At 40.2% G+C, this 22,036-nt stretch overlaps 1 pseudogene; it reads right to left on the minus strand.

Annotated features, from left to right (window-relative positions):
• Positions 1-6,622: 6,622 nt before the first annotated feature.
• Positions 6,623-20,492, minus strand: LOC139709200 (uncharacterized; annotated as a pseudogene).
• Positions 20,493-22,036: the final 1,544 nt, after the last annotated feature.

Raw genomic sequence — 22,036 nt, forward strand, 5'->3', positions numbered from 1 at the left:
TCATTGAGCTATGCTGGTCGGTCAAAAATTAGACGGGTCAAGAACTGAATGGGTAAAAAAATTAGACGGGTCAAAGACGGATTGGGTAAAAAAATCAGACGGGTCAAAGACGGATTGGGTAAAAAAATTAGACGGCTCTAAGACGGATTGGGGCAAAATTGCCTGCGACTCTTGCTAAATCAGAATTGTGCGTAAGTATATACTTGTAATATCTTTCAGTCACCCTTGTGATAAAAGGGGTAAGTAAACTCCTTGGAGCAATGGTATGAAACTTGATACACAGTCTGATGTAGCCATTCTGATTCTGGATTCTGGTTGTGGTTGTGAGAATGTATTTCACATTCAACATATTATTATCATTATCAGTCTTATCACATAAATGCAGACGCTCATGACTTGATGAGCAAGTATTATTTGTTTTTCATACATTATTCCCAAACAAACATGTACTCTTTCATCTGTATTACTGCTTATGACCAGTGATATCTTATCGTATCTGACAAATCTTGATTCATTTGTTGGTTGGATAGAAGAAAAGCGTTCATGCGGAGGCGCCGTCAAATCCAGTGGCTCCCATTTTTTTAATCTCTCTTTTAACAAGGCCATGTAGTCCATGTCACAAATCTTTGCATTCTAATGAACTTGCTAGATGTCAAAATAGTTAGCAACACAATCATCAGGATTCTCAGTTGTATAATACACTCTCCCAGTGATCTTACAAACTTTTCTCTGTATTATACTTCTTTTTCAACTCTGTGATATGATGACATTAACGTGTAGTTTTCAGCTTGAATTCTTATTCCATATTGTGAGCAATTGCACACTATGTGACAAATGTATTGTGGCTCTAAAAATTTTATCACATATTATAATATTATAGTTGTTGTTAAGAGGCTTCACAATCAAAGTTAAGCTTGCAAAATTTTGCTTGAACCTTTCACTTCTATTTCATCACAACTGCCAAATTCTATCGTAAAAAAGAGTGTTCCCAAATCGGGTTATCATTTTTGTGTTTGACAACTGTCTTTCAGTACTTCAGAAGTACCGTATGTGCTGGAGTGTTTTCTAGTGTTTTAAACAAATTTGTATTCACTAGTTGTTGGAAATTTCTTATCATGAGATATTTGTCTTTTATCAGAGCACAAGTGTTTTCTGCATTTTCTGATTGTTCTAATGTGTATATATATACTTTTTATGAAAGAAAAGTCAGACATTGCTATGTAATACTCTATGATAAAAAAATTCCTCAAATATTTTGTCTTGCAGAAGGACAGAAAACTGTCTCACGCCAAATCGTGAAAAGGCTTTATAGCGCATCTTGAAACTTTCCACTAAATATAGGATGCTGTTTCTTAGTCTTCTTACCTTCAATAGCGTACTTATTGCTCATTCATTAGTGTTTGCACTCTACAAAATGATGTAGTAATGATTATCCATGTAGTGAACACACACAAGAAGGGATTTTCCATTTGTTTTCATTTAGCTATAACCCTTTTAAGACAAGTCTTCACCTTCCGGTATCTGATGACAGGGCTGAATACCATTCAGACTTAAAAAGGTTAAGGGTTGTGGTTAGTATGCTTCACTTGTTATCATATGTTTGGTATTTTGAGCATATTTTCTTTTTTTTTCTTTTAATTTGAATAAATTGTCTGTGGCCATAATTTAGCTTCAACAGTAAGAGTATCGCCTTAGACCAGTTAGCACCAGTGATATCATTGTATGCCACAATTTACTTTGCTTAAAACTTGTAGAGGTCAATTTATGTGTACATGTAGGATAAAAAAGTCTTTAAAATGTTATGCATCATTCATTTAGTATGAAATTGTTTTAATTTGTAATCAAACTCCAATGCAGTTTCTTCCATTTTTTTAGAACGATTTTGTAATAAAACAGGTTTGTCGGGTAAATTTGTGCCTTCCAGTGTGTTGATCTATGGGTTTACTCATCTTACATAACAGAGCTGCCAAACTGCAGACTAAAAGTCATTATTCTAGAATGGGTAGCGATCTCATTGGTTGAGAGCTATGTGTTGGCTAAAAAACATGTATCCAGAGATATTTTTCTCATTATAAGCTCTTTGTGCATCCAGTACCTTTTTCCATGCATCCAGTAAATACTATACTGGATGCATGATTTTCGGGCTCTCGTCAATGGCAAGCCGAAAGGAAATGCATCCTGTAAATTTGCCATGTGGTAATATGACAGAAAATCTGATTTTTGGCAAGAAAATTACCCATTCTATTAAACATAGATGACACACGTGTCTTTTCGTGCGTCAGTTGGAATATGGTATGCACGTGATAACTATGGAATTTAGCCTAAACCCACTTGGCTTCGCCTCATGGGTTAAGCATTCCATAGTTTCCTTATGCACACAATTCCGACTGACGCATTCAGACCTGTGCGTCATTTGTATACTGACCCATGGTATTGGATGCATACATGCAAGTTCAGAAATGAAGCATTACTCAGTAATACTTCATCAGACATTTGAAAAAAAAAATACAAGTAGCATTTAAATATTTCTTTTTGAAATTATATCTTCCACAGACAGCGAGAAAGAGAGAGAGAGAGAAAAAAAAACAACCACGAGTTGGCAGCTGCATAGAAATTCAACCAGCATCACATTCAGGTAAAGAGAGAAAGAGAGCGAGGGAGAGAAAAATAGGGGGAGAGATGAAGAGAGGGAGATCGATGGAGAGAGAGAGGGAGAGAATTGGAGAACCCACTGGACTGAATGTATTGAGCTTAAAGTGATTCATATTACCCACCTATTTACACCTGTTACATACTGATGCATGTCATATTCTTCTTTACTTACGAGTAATTTGTATTTCTGGTGTGTTATCTCTCAATTTCCATTTTTTGTTTCCTTTCCTATCATCTCTTCCCCCTTGCCCCTAGAAACATTGTAGCAAGCATGTTACAAATATGATGTATACTATAAAAATGAGACACATCGAGAAATACACTTTGCCCCACAAATTCAATGAATGCTTTGTGTGAACAAATAAGAGAACAAACAAAGAGTGATATAAATCTGCTGGCAAAGAGCCAAGAAATGTTCTATCTTGGAAATATCACCTTCTTTACTATGTCAAGATGTGGCATTCTGTATTGACACATGTCATTGGCTAGTGATCTATTGTTGAAAAGATGGAAGCATTGTCCCACATGACAAATGTTCGTGACGAACGTACGGAATCCGATCACAGTCGACTCTAGACTACCACATGACCATGGGTGAATATGTCAATAAGACTTCCAAAGCTTGTTTTTTGAACATTTTCTACAAGCTAGAAAATCAGAAAAATTTGCATTTGAATCTGTCATAAAAACACTCTTGGGCCCTGTTTTATGAAGATTTGAAATTGATTACAAGTATATAGTTGATTTCAACTATAAGTCTATGGCAGCCTGGGTGGTAAGGAAATCTAAATCGATTTTATCTTTTGATAAAACGGGGCCCTGGACTGCTTCGTGTGTTATGAGTGCTAATTGGCACAGAAAATTCAAACAGTACACAACGTCCCTGTCACGGAAAGTGTTAAAGGACAAGTCCAACTTCATATACATGTGGATTGAGTGAATGCAGCAATATTAGTAGAACACATCAGTGAAAGTTTCGGGAAAATTGGACAATCCGTTCAAAAAAGATGAGTTTTTAAAGTATCTGTGCAGTCACTGTTGGATGAGAAGACTATTGTACTACAGTGTATGATGTCACATGCATCTATAGAACGATATAAGTAAAATATAAAGAGAATTTAACAAAATGTTCTTTCTCCAAAAAAGTGCACATTTCATCGACTTGTCACTGATGTAGGTTAAAGTGAAAACATAGTTTTGGTAAGGGTTGGAGAACCCGTCTGTCACCATTCCATATTTGCTTGCAATATATCGAAAGAGTCTACAAAGAAACTTACCTGGCTGACGCGATTTGCCGGGATGATGAGTCGTTTTGGAGTATTTTGAGATAAAAAATAAAAGTCGGTAAACCAACTTTTATTCCAGAAGGATCCAGACTAACTCGGTCTCAGGGAAAACTTGACCCAATTTCAGACAATTTACACGCAGTTCGTGATCGCCATATTATCCTACTGTGTATTAATTGAACAGACAGGAAAGTGCGTGCTAATCCTGTACAAAACAAATGGACAGTGCGCGGTCCTCAAGCGTATTACGCACATCACCCGAGTTGCTGAGACGCGCTGTCTTTGAAGTTGTTGTTGTTTATCAAGCGTCTTAAATTTTTTGTAGAGGTGCTTGATAGGCGCACATAAAATTTGCATGCGCACCAAAGAAGTTTTTTTGATGCACACGTTGTATCAACTCGGACCATTACTGCGAGTAGCCAGAACACGAAGCGCTATACAGGCCGCTCCCATAGTACAACACTGTACAATCCAGAGAGACAACCAAGACAACTCACCCCGCCGTCAAAGCGAGGCCGAGTTGTCCCCGAGTCCGAGTTTAGCCTGACCCCTTTTGGGTAAGTTCTGAGACTGAACCTTTTTGGTTAATATTTCGCATTTTCATCGTTACCCATCGAATATCTTGTTATTACAGCGTTATTCTGCACATTTCTTAGGCATACGTTCACATTTGGGAGCGAAATTTGACAACTTTTGCAGGCGTACCAGAACTATGTTTTGGCTTTAAGAGTAATATCATTCCCCCTGCCTTCTGAAAGAGGCACGTCAAGTGTTCTTCTGTTATGTGAAAAAAGTGAAAATATGTTGAATTTAAAAAAAAAAAAAAAAATTTATATCATTCTATACGTGTGACATCACAAGCATCTCATCGAGCAGTGAATGGAGCAGAAACCTCAAAAATTCATAACTTTTGAATGGATTGTCTTATTTTCCTCAAACTCTCACTGATGCGTTCTATTAATATTGCTGCATTCACTCAATTCATATGTCTATGAAGGTGAACTTGTCCTTTAAGAGTGGTTAAATCACACTTGTCATCATTTGTGGCAGTCTAGTTTTGCGGAAGGTTGCAACGGGGTACAGACACACTCCCACTAGATGTGAGGAGGAGTACTTTGAACTTTGTGACTTGGAACTATATAACAATGCATGACCTTACTTTACTTTTGTTTATTCATTTTATAAACTGGCATACAAAGTTCACTGATCAGCAGCATCATGCCTGCAAGGATCAGTTTACAGAAGTTCAAATAATTTGATGCTCACTAGTCTCATCTGCTTTTACAGAGGTAAAACTACAATCTTCCACCAATCTCTGACTCTGACAAAGTTTGTGCTTGAAATCTGAGGCAGTGTTCATGAAAGTAATTCGCCGCTGGGGTGACAAGACCTTGTATCTGCAATTTTGGTGAAAATGACTTTTTTGGATTAATAGTCAAATAATGGGTTCAGTGATATCCTGTCCAAATCCAAACTGTCTAACTCCAAAAATGAAGCCACCACGGCATGTCAAAGGAAAGGCTATTCCATTTGTTATAGTGCTTTGGCCGCCATGTTTTTGGCTGTCCTGAACATTTGACATTTTGTAGATACGAGGTCTTGTTGCCCCAGCAACAAATTGTAGATTTAGATGACCTCCCTCAAAAAAAAAAACAACAACAACAACAAAAACAAAAACAAAAAACCGAAATGTCTTCCAGAAAATGTTATGGGTCTGATATGTGGGGTAATCATTTCTTCTTCTCTTTTGCTGAGTGCAAGCTAACACTTAAAACACTTGCTCAGGTCACTGTAGCCGCTAATCAAGACATGAATGACTTCAAAATTTACTATTGGTTGGTCACAGAAGCAACCTCTACTGTAAGGGCTGCATCATACAGTTGGCAAAACAGAGTTGTAGAAAATTCAACCGTAATATTCTTGACTCTGATTATGGGACAACAATACTACATGTACACCAGAACACCAGAAAACTCTGGTTAAAACAAAGTAATGTTACTTCTCCCACAGTTTAAATTTCTCTGTAATTCACTATTTATCAAATCAAATTGCTGTTTTCAGCTCACATCACTCATGTGACTGTTAACTAAACTGTAATTACCTATTGCCAGATGTCACTGCACTAAAATGCATTCATTCTCTCCACGAGCATGAAGTATAAAATTTTATGCACACACAAAGGCCTTCATTTCACCTCCTCATGTAGTTCCTACAAGCATGTTGCACACGCACAGTAATAAATACAATAAGTTAATTTGAATATTACATTATAATACATACAATACACACAGTGTAAGAGGAAGAAACTTACCAGTCACTTTGTGCAATACTTCATGATTCTCTTTGAGGGACCTATTTTATTCAGAGTTACCTACTAAACTCCTCAAAATATGTCTTCTGAAATTCCCGTGATTTTCATTTCCCCTTCCAGATGGAGAAAAAATTTGTATGGTTCGTTCATTCATCGGGCTCTAATCTCTCACAAGGAACAGCAGAATACAACAAACTTAATCATCACAAGTCTTTTGTGGTTGAGAAAGTGGATGATCGCAGAGGAAAGCGGCAGGCTACATCACACAATAAGGATATTTGAATTTGCAGTTGGTGTCCATAGTTTCTGTCACTGTGGGTAGGCACCATGCAGCAAGATTTGAGACGCTTTGAAAGACAGTGCTGTGTGATTCTCACCTCGTAGAGCCACTGGCTCCTGAGGAACTTGGCGTTGTTCTTGTTGCCGACAGGGAAACACTCATTGATGGGTGCTGTCCCGAGGTTGCGAGGAGGAGGGCTTCGGGGGACAACAATGTTTCAAACGAGACGCCCCCGACCAGGGGCATGGAAGCTGAGATGTTCTCCTCGTCTCCGCGGAGCATGGATGCTGCCGCCTCCTGCGTTTCTGCAACAACCAGCTCCCCGATGTTACTGGGCGAGGACTGCTGGCTACCGCAGAGGCTCTCGATGCTGATGGTGGCGGTGGCATTGGGGCGGGGCTCCTGTGCAGGGTTGGCGTGGCTGGCAAGCTGGTTCAGGGTGATGGGTTGCGGCTGCACTTGGCTCTGCAGGATGGGGCCGAGTTGTTGTCGTGGCAGGGGCACCTCATCGGCAACACTTACCTGTGTTGTGAGAGGCATGACAACTTCTTGCAGCTGCACATTGACCTCTTCCACATTCACCAACTCTTCGTTGATACTCTGGTTGACCGCAGAGTGGACAGTGATTGGGAAGATGAATTGTGGGGTGTCTGAGCCCTTGCTTGGTTGCAGCGACACGTTGGTCTGTGAGCCTATGAATGGCTGCGAGTTTCCACTACTTCTTGACACATTGGCAGCAGTTCCACTTCCGTTGAGCACAAGGGTACCAGGCTGCATCCCTGGAATAGCCTGGATGATAACCTGTTGTGCCTGCTGCTGTGTTTCTTTCACTTGCTTTGGCTGTTGCTGTGCAGGTATCCCCTGTGTTTGATTCGTGGCAGCCACAGCCGTGCTGTAGCTGGGTGGCTGGTTGGCAGTGCCCGACCCTTGGACCCCGCCACTGATGAGATGTTGCTGCAGCTGCTGGGCCACCATCTGGTTTTGTATCTCAACCAACAGCTGGAGATTATGTTGCAGCATTTTCGGGTCTACTGCCTCGAGCCCCGCACTAGTTGTCGTCAGCTGCTGTGGCTGGAGTTGTGGTAATTGCTGCTGCTGCTGTTGCTGCTGTTGAGGTTGCTCTTGATGGACTTGCTGCGACTGAACAGCAGGTTCCATGTTCACGCCAACCACAGCAGGAAGAGGGTGGATTGTGGGCTGTGTCTGGGTCACCACTGGACGAGACTGCTGACTAGTGGGTGTTACTGACTGTATAGATCCCTGCTGATAGACGGTGGTTGGCTGCAGTGTGATAGTGGCATGGTTTCCCCCTCTGGGCACTGTCATGGTCTGCAAATGAAAAAGGTGAACAAACACAGGCTGGTAAAATTTTAGATGCATAAACTCTGTCCTTTTCTTTCTTTTGTGCATGTCATTCATATCATGCACAAGTTGCGCCTAGAGCCTTTAATTATGAATTAATCAATTTAAAGCAGAAAGATTAGGGGATTATATCATGCAATTTTCAAATAATCGACCTCGCCCGACTTTAGGATCATTTTGTTGTAGCGGGTCACATATTAGCATCATTAATTACTATGATGAAAATTTCCATTTCTTTTTGTATAGTTTGGAAGATTAAGCCAAAGGTAATGCATGTACCGATTTTCATGGCGATTGCGCGATCAACGGCCCAGATCTCCCCTTGGCCACAGAACACCCAAAAAAGCCCCTACTACTACTGCTACTATTACTGCTGCTACTACTACTACTACTACTACTACTACTACTACTACTACTACTACTACTACTACTACTACTACTACTACTATCATTCTGTCCACTTATACTTCCATCACTACTGTTACCAATCTTCGTTCTTTAACTTGCTGAGGAACGAGTCCAGAGTATAATCGGGCATGTGTCTAAGGGAAATGCATGTTGTAGCAAAATCTGCCCCAGTCCTCAACGGGTTAACTACTTAGCACTGAGCACTGATAAGGGTGGTTGGAGTATTACTACCTGTGTGTGAAGGTGTGGGCCAGTAGAGGAAGTGGTAGCCGCGGTCACTGCTGGCTTTGTCTTGCCCTGTGACCTCTGCTGGATGACCTTCTTCTGAGCCTCTACTAACGCCGTCTGCAAGTGACATGAGTGAAGACATGAGTGAAGGGAGAGTGAGTGAAGATCACTCTATCTGCCATACAAATAATTATATGGACCTTTCATTTACATTTTGATGAAGCGCATTCATCTTCGTTTGACAACTTTATATTAACATGGACTGATCTTTCACCCTCTCTGCACGAAGGAAATATCTACCCTTTTATTTCTATCCAATATAACATGAGTTGTTCCCAACATGACTTGTATGTATTAGATTTAATGACCAGAAATACAGCCTGTAACAGAAAGCTAAATTTAGGAGATCTTTGACCTTGTCAATTAACCCTGTAATTTCTATCTTTCTTACCAGTTAAACTTCCCAATGGACAATGTAGCTGAAGTTATGGCTGGAAAATAGCAATGTCACCAAAGTGAGGTTTGAGCTTGACCTATGACCTAATGATGTCTCATACGTTCACAAACTTACTTCAATTGCTGGACATTCCCGGCTGAAGTAACGGCTGTAAATGACAGTCTATTATTTGCAAAATGTGGGTTGAGTGAATGCAGCAACATTAGTAGAACACATCAGTAAGAGTCTGAGGAAAATCGGACAATCCGTTCAAAAGTTATGAATTTTAGAAGTTTCTGCTCAGTCACGGCTGGATGATAAAGTAAGCTTGTGAAGTCACATGAGTACAACGATATAAAGAAAGAATAAAGAAAATTCAACATATTTCAATTTTTCTCGCAAAACAAAAGAACACTCGACTTCTCTCTTTCAGAAGGCAGGGGGAATAATATTACCCGTAACATACGTCAGTAGCAAGTCAAAGAAATGTGCACTTTATTCCAAAAGTAAAGTTTTGTGAAATTCTCTTTTTATTTTCCTTATATAGTTGTACGCATGTGACATCATACACTGTAGTAGTCTTCTCACCCAGCAGTGACTGCGCAGATACTTAAAATATTCATAACTTTTGAACGGATTGTCCGATTTTCCTCAAACTTTCACTGATGTGGTCTACTAATATTGCTGCATTCTCTCAATCCTAATGTATACGAAGGTGGACTTGTCCTTTAACCTCAACCATCAACCTTTCACACATATCATGTTGTGGCAACCACTGTCTATTTACTTCTACTCCTCCTACAAACGTCATCTCACTCTCATACTGGTCATTCCTCAATGGAGATACATGTACAGCACTGAAAAATGCCACTTGCAGCCAAGCTTCACTGGCTATTGACCTTTGACCTAAAGAAATGAACTTTGTCTGAAAGGGCAATGGCACCAACACAGTAAAAAGGCAACAGTAACGGATGAGATTTCGAGGCCTGACCTGCTGCCTGATGTGGGTACGCCTGAGCTGGTGCTGGACCAATTGCTGCTCCACCACTCTCAGCTGCTGCCGCACCTGTTGCTGCTGCTCCTCTAGCTGCTGCTGCTGCCGCTTCAACTGGTCCTGCTGCTCCCTCAGCTGAGCCTGCACAGACACACGATCAGTAGGAGGGACATGTTACCAATGAGCACACACATATAGAAACACACACTTGCATATCAATCCACACACATGCACACACACAAACTCATACAGCAAAGATATTGTATATATCACCAACATACACAAACACATCAATTCTCATTACCTAATGTAGGCAGCTATATGACCTAGATTTTATTTGTCAATTGGCACCAATGTCTGGAAATTGCTTGTCAATGGAAAGAGATAACTCGATTCTCCTATCCCTATGGTGTCACTACGTCCTCCCTGATAGACTGAAACACATAACTATACCTGAGGTGGCTTCCCATAAACCTACAACTGTCAACCAGGGTGAATTGCTGAATAGTGATGTTAAAGGGATCGTATAGTTTTGGTTGAGACCTAATTTCAGGTTTCTAACATTTTTTTGTGAGATAATGAGAAACCTCTTGTGAAATATGAAAGAGCATATAATTGATTCCATGAGGAATTCAACATTTATTTGATAAAAATTGGTTTAGAAATGGCTGAGATATCCAAAACAGAGCGATTCTAATAAAGTGTGGGACCAACATTTTATCATGATCGCTTTGTTTTACTTTGTTTTTGGATGTTTCAGTCCTTCCAAACCCGATTTTCGTCAAACAAGCTTTGAATTCCTCTTAACATGGTATGCTCTGTACTATTTCATAAGTGTTTTCTTGGTACAATTGTATCTCGCAAAAAGTTAAAAGCCCAATTCTCATCTCCACCAATACTGTACATCCCTTTAAGCTTGGCAAGTTACATTAAGTGTCAGGGCACATAAAGGGTCAATTTTTACAGAACAGTGTTATGCATTGCAAGAAGAAGAACAACAAAATCTTATTGTCGGTCAAAACATTTTCTGAATGGGATTGACGGTCAGACGATGGTAGAAGTGATCATGTTGCATGCCATGGAACCTGAGTGTGATCTTGATAATAAAAAAAGAAGAAAATTGCAGGGAGCAAGGAGCTAATTTTTCATACGTACTCCAGGATTTCAAAACTTCAGCATCCTCACACAACCTATTTATCAACATAGTATTTCTCCCAAGAAAATCTCTGAGTGATTCCTACCATAAAGAATATCTTGTACATAACCAACAGAGTATGCCCTTCTGTACCCAAAAGTGCTCGAGATGATATGCTTCATTTTATTTCATATTGCACAATGTGCCTGGTTGTTAATATTCACTAACAATTCCTATTCATGCGGCTTGAAACCACAAGTGCTGAAATTCACAGAGGTGGTGTAAATGCAGTAAAATGGATTAGGCAAGTTTTTGGTCATTTAAATGCCTATTCAGACATACTGTGTATATCATAAGAGATCCACTAAAGAATATGTGCAAAAAATTATGTGCAAGGTACCTGTTTCGGTCCATGAACTCATATTCCTACCATGGATCTGAGTTTTGCTAAGATTGTGAATTTGGCCAGAGGAATCACTATTTATGGCATGTTTTCATACGAGTACGTGTGTGTGTTCTACTGTGGGCTCTTGCAGGGAGATCGCAAGAGCGGTGCACCGATGAAGCAGTACAAAGATACACTGAAAAGCAACCTAAATGAATTCCACATTGCATCTGACACCATTGAGAATGTCACAATGAACCGCACTGCATTGAGGCAACATGTTTGGAAATGGTCAGAGCATTCCAAAGAAACCGGCTATCTGTACTAGAAGAGAAAAGGCAGCTAAGGCACACGCCTGCTGATGTTGATGCCTGGACCTGCAACATAGATTCTGTGAGCATCAATGCACATCCCGCATTGGCCTCCTCAGCCAAAGCAAGAAAAAGATACATGATTGACTTATCGATGCCGACTATACCAAACTGAAATTGATTGATTGAAGACGTAATACTCGTCATCAAGCCACAGGAGACAGTGTGTGGGAGTGCAAGGAATGACACACATAAAAATGGGCAGGAAAAGAACCTTCAGAGGTGATTTCGGTCCATCCATTAAACATACCACTGTCATCAAGCTGGCTTGACCCTGTCCTCCTCCTCCGCCCTCCCCTGCCACGCCTCCCGGCCCCACGGTCTCCTCCCCATCCCCCAGGAGGCAGGTCTTGCGCCTCGGGTGGTTCTTCCAGTAGGTGCGTAGCCCGTGCTGCGGGGGCTCCCTGTCGCCCCCCGTCTTCCACATCTGCTCTTTCACCCTGGCGATGGTGGTGAAGCTGCTTCCAGTCACCATGGCGATGAACTTGGGGCAGTTTGAACTCTGGCCTATGGAGGGGACCACGAGTGAGGTTAGGCATCGAGAACCACAAAATCAGAGCGATATCTAAAAGACTTTTACAGTTATAGAAGACTTACAGCACACATGAAGTGATAGAATTAAATTTTTGAACAATATCATTATCACAACATGAGTCAGCAAACTCTTGTCATGTGAGAATAGAAAGGCTGAGTGCATTGCTCTACATCGAAAATGCACATCAACATAGTGCTATGTCTATTTTTTTTTTTTTTTTTTTTTGGTGCTATTATTTTGCAACCAAAGATATTCTACACCTAAAATGGTATTGGGCTAACTTATAAGACTGACAATATCCTTATCATTGACATTATCTTTTTCTTCCACAAAATACATCCTACACTCTATCTGTATAAAGTTTTCAAATGAGTGGCATGATGCAACTGGTTGTATGTGAGGCAGACACGACACACACTTATTGGTAACATCCATCCCAGCAAAAGGTGGTCTTTCCTGGAGGTAACAAACTGAACAAGAGACCCGGGGGGTCACGCGCTCACCTGAGTACCGCAATTTCACCTTCCATGCATTCTTGCACACTCTTACCTTAGAACATTGGAAACTTAGGTCTGCATATGGATCCCCCCTCAACTCCAGGGTGGGGGCAAGCAGCCCTGGATCTGCAATGAACAAACTTGGAACTAAAGTCATCAATGTACAAACTCATGGTATTAACTATGCTTTATCATTTCTGGTTCTAGAGAAGAAGATTTTAAATATTCCTTAATGTGGGGGGGGGGGGGGGGTGGGCCCCTAGGGGCCCCCAAGAGGACATGGTGCCCATTTGAAGGAATTGAGATTCTATCCCCCTAGGGATTCTACCTGCTAAGTTTGGTCAAAATTCATCATAAGGTTTTCAAGAAGAAGATGAACATGTACAATTCAGGGCCCCATTACAACAGTAGTGTAGGACTTCTCTTCATCCCCTCTCCTGGGGGGGGGGGGGGGGGGGGGGGATTACACCTGATTCTGCAAATCACATGAACAAACTTGAAACTACAGTCATCAATGTACTAACTCATAGTGTTATCTAAGCCCTATCACTTCTGGTTCAGGAAGATTTTTAAAGACTCCTTAATTTTAGGGTGTTTGGGCCCCCCTGGGGCCCCCTACACTGTAGGTGGGCCATGGTGCCCGTTTGAACAATTTGAGATCCTATTCCCCTAGGATGCTACCTGCCAAGTTTGGTGAAAAAATCGGTCGTGGGGTTCTCAAGAAGAAGATGAAAATGTAAAAAGTTTACGCACGACGAAAACGGATGAAGAGCGATCGCAATAGCTCACTTGAGCCTTCGGCTCGGGTGAGCTAAAAAGCTTCCTAGAAGGTGCTGACCCCCATGACCTCAATGCATTAGTCAATCACACACACACACAGACACACACACACAAAGAATATCCCTACGACACCTTCAAGCAACATGTGTGCATTTTTTATTTAATAGCAATCCCAAGGATTATTTCTGTCTATACCTGATGGTGTCAACATCTCAGCTAGGACCTTCCTGGCCTCCGCCTGACCCGAGATGGCTCTCTCTCTCCATTGCTTCAGCAGCAAGCCATGTGTCTTGGCCATCTATCATAAAGAGTAAAGCGGAAACTCGATGTAAAGAGATTTGTTGTACCAAAATAGTTGATATAACAAACTGATTTTTGGGGTCCCAATGAATTTATTTCTTTTGTTTGTTATTGTTTATTGACTATGATATTACAAAATATCTGACATAAATAGAGAACAAATTGTCTTGGTCCCAAGGATCTTGTTATACTGAATTTCCACTGCTGCAAATATCATGGCCATGGTCTCATAAATGAAAGAGGGCAGTGAATTGCTTATCATGCACATCGCTCATAGGAAGTGATTCATTTTAAACTCTACAGCTGGTCATAAGATATAAAGACATGATAATAACCATAACAACAAACAAATAATAACAAATATGAATAAAAGTAATGGTAATAATGATAACAATATTACTAAGAACATGTGATAAAAATAATGATAAATACGTAGTAGCAACAATACTCTTAACAATGATAATCACAATGACAGGAATAATAACAATTACCTTCTTCATCATTATTCTTATCATCATCATCCTCCTCATCATTATCATTATCATTATTATTATTTCTGTTATCATTACTATGATAATGGATGCCTTGGCAGAGTGTAATCGGCTGGTGGCATCTTTCTCAACTCCGTTTATCTCATTTTCTACCCTCCTAATTCATCTTTGTCGACTGCCATGACTATGACAAGACATGAGACCTCATGTGTTCTCATCTTCACAATCTCATGAGAGTTCACGTAGTTCATCCTGCACACAGACACCCTCTGCTCAGTTGTGTGCTCACCAAGACACATTCTCCTCGCAGCACGTCTGCTCTGGAAGAGTGTCGATGTCCATCAGCTTCCCGAGGGCCGCCTGCCCCTTGGTGCGCTCCAGCCGCTGGGTGCGGTTCAGGGGGTCGGTCTTGAGCCGCTTGTGCAGGAAGTTGTTGGAGTAGTGCAGGATCCGCTGCGTGGCACGCTCACACATGCGAAGGTCACCGCGGAGCACCTTGCGGGTCGACAGGACGAAGTCCTCATATTCCTTTGACTTGCGGTGTCCATTGCAAGGCCAACTTTTCTTTGACTACACGAGGTGAAATTACAAAATAGACGAATGCAGAAAAAAGGGGAACAGAAATTCTAATTCTGTCACGGTAACAGACCCACTTTGCAAACTGTAGCAAACTCACCTACTTTTAGAAACAGAAAACTTAAAAGATCCTTTAGCAACAATTTATAAAAAATGTTTTGAAACATTAAACCATGATTATTAAACCACTTGCTCCCTTCTCCTGTCAAAAGTAAATCTTGGGTTCAATACACGCCAAAAGAAACACAAACATTATGAAATGATCCAAGAAGTCTGCTTCAGGCAGTGTGGATACTGTTATATGATATGCATTTCATTCGGTCATTGCTGGGGGCATTATCCATTGGCCCGAATTCACGATGGTGGTACAATTGAAATCACAGTTTAAACCATGGACAATTTGTATGGAGTGCCAAGTGTCACATGGCCTATTTCGTTACAAAGTCAGTCATTTCACCAACAGAATGTTGTCATTTCGGTACGATGAAATGACTGATTTTGTAACGAAATAGGCCATGCGACACCATACAAATTGCATTGTACCACCTTTGTGAATTTGGGCCTTTATGTCCATATATCTCCAGCGAAATGGATTTGCTTTTTTTTTTGGGGGGGGGGAGGGGGAACTGTATCGATAAGGGCAATTGAATTTACACCTCAAAACATTGGCTCTTGTATAATGCATTAACACGGTTATCTAATTAAATGCTAGTTTCACTATTTAAATTATACAGGAATCAATCAAATTGTTCACAGGCAGTAAAATATGTATAATTTGGCAGATCTTGATTCACATTATTCACTTGAAATATAAATTATAGAAAAATATCAAAATACTTCTCTTCTTTCAAAGAAATTTGACAAGCATACATACCCTTTTCCTTTACTCAAAACTTCTTCACGATTGTAAAATTTCTTCTCTCTCAGCTGCTTGGCATTTTTCAGTATACTTAAGAGGCGCAGAGCTCGTTTCTTTGACTGTTCCCCATCTCCTGTGGGAGCCATGATTAAAAAAAAAAAAAAAAATAGAAGACTTTAAAACACGCATGAACGTGACTAACATATATCATCATTCAGCACTTGCACTAAAGTTGTCCTACTTCAAAATTTTAGTCACACACTTGGTTAAACCTTCATATGTCCATTTAAAAAAAAGTCACAGCCATGTCTGAGATAAATGGTAGATTTGATCCATCTTTCAACATGCCTACATATATTACTTCATGTGGGTTTTGCTCTTCCCTTAGCTTATCCCTCTCCCCTCTCAGCACTTTACATTATCATTTGACATTTTATGTGCTCAAGCACTTTGCTCATGTAACTCGTTGAGGACTTAATTCAGAGTATATTCAGGGTGTCTATGAAAAATGTGTGTTATAGCAAAAATCAGTACGTCCTCAGTGGGTTAAACCTGACAAACCTTTTCATCAGTATTCAGGTATCCATCCAATTTGACCAAATGTAAAGTTTGTAGCAGGCCCATTCAAGGGGGCATTTCATGAAGCGTTTGGGTCGGATATTTTTCTGAAAAACTGTTACAAACTAGTGAAATCCTTGCATCTGATTGGCTGAGAGCAAATTTGTCGAACAACTTTGTCAGACAAAATGCTTTGTGAAATGTTCTCCAAGTGTGGCAATGCGCCACAATTCAACAGGCAGGCCATGGTGACACAGTATTATATAAGTGTACACATTAGAGCAAAAATTAACAGTTCTGCGAGCACAGGAGAACTATGTTCTGGCTTTAATGCACTTTAAAAAATCATTTTGTAATAAGTACACTATTACTTTAGTCACACAAGTCATCTTACTTCACAAAATGTAGACAATGTGTACCGAATAAAATGGGCAGATATAAATAATCATCATCTTGTATAACAACCTGTAATAATTACAGATGTTGATGACAAATGGATCTCAATAATCATCAAACTTGAATAAGTGATGTAAGTAAGCTACTGCTCCATGCATGGCAATTCTTGTCAAACTTTGGAGCATAAAGATAAGAATCAGCACAAAATGTATAATTTACCTTCTCCAACGATGAACTTCTGAATGCAGCCACAAGGTTTTGTGTTGTACACAGGGCAGGTCAGCTTTTCAGCTACCACAGGAGGGGAAAAAAAAAGGTGGGGATATGAGAAATTTTCTGAGACACATATCATACTGCCTGATATCTTCAGCATCATGTGATTGATATCTGTACAGCATGTCACAGTTGGCTGAATTTTTTAGTATATGATTCTGACAGGTTTGACACATGACCTTGCAAGTGTCATATGACTTTGCCCTATTTTAACACATCAGGGCCCTGATGCATACAAGCTGAGATCAATTATAAGTCAGAAAATCAAACATAAGTCTCTAAATACTCAGTTCTGATTGGCTGATACCGAAGCTATGTTTGATTTTCTGACTTATGTTTGATTGCAGCTTTTTTATGTAACAGGGCCCAGGGCCCCATTTTATCAAAAGATAAAATTGATTTTAAATTTCCTTACCACACAGGCTGCCATAGACTTACAGTTGAAATCAAATATATAATCAATTCTAACTCTCCATAAAACAGGGCCCTGGTCCCCAAAACCACATATCTATAGATTGGTACTGCATCTTCCACCATAATATTTGTGATTATCTTTTACTAAGATACTTTCCTTTAACTTATAATGTCTCATATTCATTGTTACTCTTTTGCAGAGTAGAATAGATATTTCATTTACATGCCCTCAACTATTATCTACAATAATTTGCCAGCTTATGAACGAATCTAATTTTCAGGGTTGAAAAAGGGACACATACAAAGGTAATTATGTGCCATTCAAAGTCAGTGTTGTAGCTACAAGACCATCTCCTTTTTTTTTTTTTTGATGCATATCTACACATAAATGTGATGGCTATGCAGAACATCAAGTTACTCATTAAAATCCTGATCATGTTTTGCTTTGTTTTGTTCCCCCTTCCGACTCCCCCCCCCCCCCAAAAAAAAAAAAAAAAAAAAAAAAAAAATCATGGAACATACCATCTGGCTCTCCAAGCCCTTCCACAAGTGATGCAGCAAAGAGCTCAGCTCTCTTATAGTAACCCTGCTTGTCTTCCTCCGTGGGCGGTGGATCACGTGGCCGGGGCTTGGCCTTCCTGTCGAATTGCAGTCCTGCAGAGGGAAGATGGGCACACAGACAGGTACACATGATTACAGCAAGCACACAAGAGCGTGTACATTCACGTACAGTAGGAGAGGGCTGACTTGTGCAAAAGATTGCAAGTTCACCTGATTTGGGCAGTCTGGCAAGCCAGCATAGGGTAAAATAAGAACAAAGAGTCTCTCTACTGTAGAAGGTGCATACAAAGTACATGTATCACTCACTGTTATACCAGTGTGATATGATACTGGTAACATGAAATGTTCAACTTGGAACAATTTTTCGCTTCTTTTTAATTGTAATGTAATACCTCATCTACATTGAATGATGTCTAACTATTTACAATACTGACACAACTATAAATACCCTTTCCCGATAGCATTCAAAGGAGAGAAAGACAAAATTTGGTCATAGGTTTGCTTAAAAAGCCCATTGGTAGCCTCAGCTGGACTTTTGAAAGGGCTTTTCTTTTAAAGAAATGTCATATTCATAACAAGAAAAACAAGGAAAAGTAGAAATTACGCAGTGCGTAATATATGTCCCCGCTGGAAGTAGCATTTTGTAGCAAAATGTACAATATAGGTCAAAAATCAAGGTCAAAGGTCAAAGAAGTCTAAGGTCAAAATTCTGTGTAGAAGTTTTGAAGCACTCAACTAGTGCCATCACATAAAGCAAACGGAATCGAAATCGGGTTAGAAATGGCAAAGGTAGCATTTTGTAGCAAAATGTACAAGAAAATGTAGGTCAAAAATTAAGGCCAAAGGTCAAAATTCTGTGTAGAAGTTTTGAAGCCCTCACCTAGTGCCATCACATAAAGCAAACAGAATCGAAATCGGGTAAGAAATGGCGAAGGAGTAGCATTTTGTAGCAAAATGTACAATAGAGGTCAAAAATCAAGGTCAAAGGTCAAAGAAGTCAAAGGTCAAAATTCTGTGTAGAAGTTTTGAAGCCCTCACCTAGTGCCATCACATAAAGCAAACAGAATCGAAATCGGGTTAGAAATGGCGAAGGAGTAGCATTTTGTAGCCAATGTACAATATGGGTCAAAAATCAAGGTCAAAGGTCAAAATTCTGTGTAGAAGTTTTGAAGCCCTCACCTAGTGCCATCACATAAAGCAAACGGAATCGAAATTGGGTTAGAAATGGCGAAGGAGTAGCATTTTGTAGCAAAATGTACAATATAGGTCAAAGGTCAAGGTCAAAGGTCACGACTGAAATTCTGTGTAGAAGTTTCAAAGCTCCCATGTAGTGCTATCATATAAAGCAAACAGAATCAAAATTGGCTCATAAATGACAGAGAAGTAGCAAATTGAAGATTTTGATCACACACGGACGCACACACGGACGCACACACGGACGGACGGACGCTACGACACACGGACGGACACACGGACACACACACGTACGAAGCCCGTTTCATAGTCCCCTGTTCGAACTCGTTCGGCGGGGACAAAAAAACCTACAGAAATTGAATAAGGCCAAAAAAAGAGTAACAATTACATCATTACTGTATTTTTATGACAAATATCAGCCAAGTAAGGGAAAGAAGCATTAGAGTCATACCGCATGTATTGCACAATGTGAGACGCTTCTGTGTTTTCGGGTCAATCTTGTAGCGCGGCGTTGCGACACCCTTCGACTTCTGACCAGGTTTCTGACGAAGCGGATTCACCACGAAGCGGGATTTGCAGTGGTCGCAGCTGAATGACTTGTCTGTGATTAAAACGGAGGAAAACAAGTCAAATGAGCTGTGAAAGTCACAATGCAGAACTACACCGTAGTGCGAGAAAAACGAGTCACAGCATATCTTCCCGTTTTGTGCGCATCCTGCCTGAAGTAAATTTGACTACTAGTATCGATTGTCATTATTTTTTTTCACATGCAAGTATTAATTACACAGAGGAATTATTTGAGATGACACTGAATCAAAATCAAGGATATTCCAAAGAACAATCATGGAGATGGTTGATTGAGTATGACCGGCATGCCAATAGGTAAATGTAATTCAAGTTTCAGGGAGACTTTTGTTGTTTTTTAGAATATGATGACATTTAAGTTTTCAGGAAGTCCCTGGTAGAATCAGGGAGATTTGGCAGTTCTGCCATTAGGGCTTTGAGAAAAATGGCAAATTATGCATTGACTTCAGGAGAATTTGAATTTGTTCCTTTGTTTTTTTGTTTTGTTTTTCACCGATCCTTCTGATAAAAGGCATGCAAACAGGCATACCAGCTACTCTCGCTGTCGCCTGACCAAGAATAGTAAATGCAAATTTGGGGCAGTGCCTTCTTGCAGTATCTCAGGACAATAGCCTTTCTTCAACATTTTCACTCTGGAATGAAAATTTCTTATCCCTTAAACGAATGCTGCTAAAACTACCCTGCTATAATAAGGTAGAATAATTCCACTTGTCTAGATGCGGAGTTGTCCTACTTACTGTAGTATAATAGCAGACATTTTGCAAAAATCATATCTCATACCAAACACAACCTACATGTATGTACATGTAAATCTCGAACATGGGTGTATCATTCTAACCTGTCTTTGCTCTTTTCTGCCTCGGCTGACTTGGTTCTGCCTCCCGCTGAGCTAGATTTACCATTTTCCTCTTCCTAGTACTTTTCCTGGCAATCTGTAAAGAATACAACGTACAACCATAAACAACAACAAAAATATGAAATTAAATATTTTATACTGAACACTGCCCTTACGGTCACACCACTGAAACATCAATATTGGTTGACACTAGACAGGACAAGTGGTGGACAGACAAGCATCCTAATGGTCAGTTGATGGCAGCCATATTGATTATTACTACACTTGTTGTAGGTGTTCAATGATCCAACGTGGTGGCTAGCTACATGAGTGGCACCGGATGATTCCTACTGACACTAAAGTTACAACAACGAAAGAGCACTGGGGAAATAAGCGGAGGAACAATAATTACAGTAGGGCCTACCTGGTACACAAAATGCAGGCTACAGTATATTACGTGTAGCCCGACTACAATTTGTAGATGCTGTGTGACACTTGTTTAATAGCGACAGGGCGGTGTATGTACTGTATAGTAGTACTGGTACTAACCCTGGGGCACTCCTTCACACTGCTATACTGTGGGAGCGCCCTGAGCGAAAGAGTGCTATCCCTGTATGGTGAAAAAGAAACACAAATTTTCGCGCCTCTGTTAGTTTCGTATTTTACCAGCAAAAGGCTTACTTTTATAATACACACGTCTCTCACCTAATTCATATAATACGTTCACTTGTTCATTTCCACACTGATCCCATGAGGTTTTGAAAAGGTGTTTTTATACGAGCAGGGGTGTATCCAGGATTTTTTCTGGGGGAGGAGGGGGGGGGGGGGTCGTGACCATAATTTTTTGGACCTTTTTGCAATGAAAGATAGTATGCGAAGAAAATACGGTAAGGCACATGCACGCGCATTCGAATGTCCCTGATAATACTAGCTAGGCCTTACACAGGAATATTTTTTGGAATTTATAAGAATGATGTGAAGGGCTAAATTGTGGTGCCTGACTTACATTTCTCTTTGCACCGCGTCTGCGTCCTTTCGCTGTGTACAAAGTCTATGGAGATGGACCGAAGGGGGAGGGTGTGGGCCCACACAAAGGATATTTTTCATTTTTTGAATTGAAATTGAATGATCTGGTGCACTCTTATTCAGGGAAATATTGAGAAAATTGTCAATCAAAAAGTATGAAAAATAGATATTCAAGGATATTACATGTAAGAATGGCTAAATTGAGGGGTCTATCACCTCTCCTTTTTTTTGCATTTGCTTGTTTACTGTGTGCTAAGTCAGGGGAGATGGACAGAAGGGGACAGTGTGTCCCCCTCCCACAAGGGGAG

The sequence above is a fragment of the Diadema antillarum genome, unplaced genomic scaffold (assembly GCF_040938485.1).
Source record: "Diadema antillarum isolate AM-2024a unplaced genomic scaffold, OU_Dant_1.0 seq00001412_RagTag, whole genome shotgun sequence".
Lineage (NCBI taxonomy): Eukaryota > Metazoa > Echinodermata > Echinoidea > Diadematoida > Diadematidae > Diadema > Diadema antillarum.